Genomic DNA, 1,556 nt, shown 5'->3' with positions numbered 1-1,556 from the left:
CGGGTGGGCAGGGGGCTCTGCGTGGGGACGGGGTGGCCACGGAGGGGACACCGCCAGGCCCTGGTTGCGTCACAGCACTTGTCCCACCCGGAGGGGCAGGGGACAGCCCTGGGCCTGGCCACCGTGTCCTCCTGGTGGGGCCACAGCCACCGGGGCCACCGGGGAGTGTGTCCCCACAGCATGGCCACCACCCTGGGACACTGGCCCAGTCCCAGGTCACCTCATGGCCACAGACCATTGCCATGGCCACCACCCCAGGCCACCACAACCCAATTCCAGGCCACCACACTGGTCTGGCTGGAGTCCCCGGGGTGCTCCCTGTCCCTGTCCCCAACCCCTGCATGGGTAGGGGGTACAGTGCCACCCCCCCCGAGCCACCTCCCACCCTCCAGGAGACAGGGAAGCGAGTGGCAGCCACCGAGGGGCCACGTTTGGGAGCACAGGTCGGGAAAAGGGACAGAGAGGTGACAGCACTGGCAGCTGTGTCAGCGGTGGTGGCGCTGGCAGCAGCGGTGGCAGCAGCAGTGGTGGCAGAGGTGGCTGTGGTGGCAGCAATGGCGGGAGTGCTGGTAGTGGCAGCAGTGGTGGTGGCAGCAGGGGCTGCAGTGGCAGTGGTGGCAGCAGGGGCTGAGGTGGCAGCAGGGGCAGTGGTGGCTGTGGTGGCTGTGGCAGCGGCTGCGGTGGTGGCAGTGGTGAGGAAAGGGGAAGTGGCTGTGGCTGCGATGGCAGTGGTGGGGGCAGTGGCAGCAATGATAGTGGTGGATACGGTGATGGCTGCAGTGGCTGCGGTGGTGGCAGTGGTGGGGGCAGTGGTGATGGGGACAGTGGCAGCAGTGGCAGCAATGACAGTGGTGGCTGCAAAGGTGGTGGCGGTGGCTGCAGTGGTGGTGGTGGCAGCAGTGGCTGCAGTGGTAGCGGTGGCAACAATGACAGTGGTGGCGGTGATGGCGGCAGTGGCAGCAGTGGCAGCAGTGGCAGCAATGACAGCAGTGGCTGCAGTGGTGGCGGTGGCTGAGATGGCAGTGGTGGCTGCAGTGGTGGCAGTGGTGGGGGCAGTGGCAGTAGTGGCAGCAAAGACAGGTGGCAGTGGCTGTGGTGGCTGCAGTGGTGGTGGCAGTGATGGGGGCAGTGGCAGCAGTGACAGTGGTGGCTGCGGTGGCGGTGGCTGTGGTGGCAGCAATGACAGTGGTGGCAGTGGTGGCAGTGGCAGCAATGACAGTGGTGGCTGCGGTGGCTGCAGTGGTGGTGGCTGTGGCTGTGGTGGCAGCAGTGACAGCGGTGGCTGTGGCTGTGGTGGCAGTGGTGGCTGCAGGGGGGGCGGGTGCCGGTGGCTGCGGTGGCTGCGGTGGCGGTGGCTGCGGTGGCTGCGGTGGCGGTGGCTGCGGTGGCTGTGGTGGCTGTGGTGGCGGTGGCTGCGGTGGCTGCGGTGGCGGTGGCTGCGGTGGCTGCAGTGGCTGTGGTGGCTGCCGCCGCTCCTCTGCAAAGGTTAAGCAAACAGCAGCTCCGGCAGAATCGATGCGGCCGAGCCCAGGGCTGTTTGCTCTGGCAGCGTGACG

This window comes from Calidris pugnax, unplaced genomic scaffold (genome assembly GCF_001431845.1).
Source record: "Calidris pugnax isolate Ruff unplaced genomic scaffold, ASM143184v1 scaffold108, whole genome shotgun sequence".
In the NCBI taxonomy this organism is placed as follows: Eukaryota; Metazoa; Chordata; class Aves; order Charadriiformes; family Scolopacidae; genus Calidris; species Calidris pugnax.
This window is presented reverse-complemented; position numbering follows the sequence as displayed.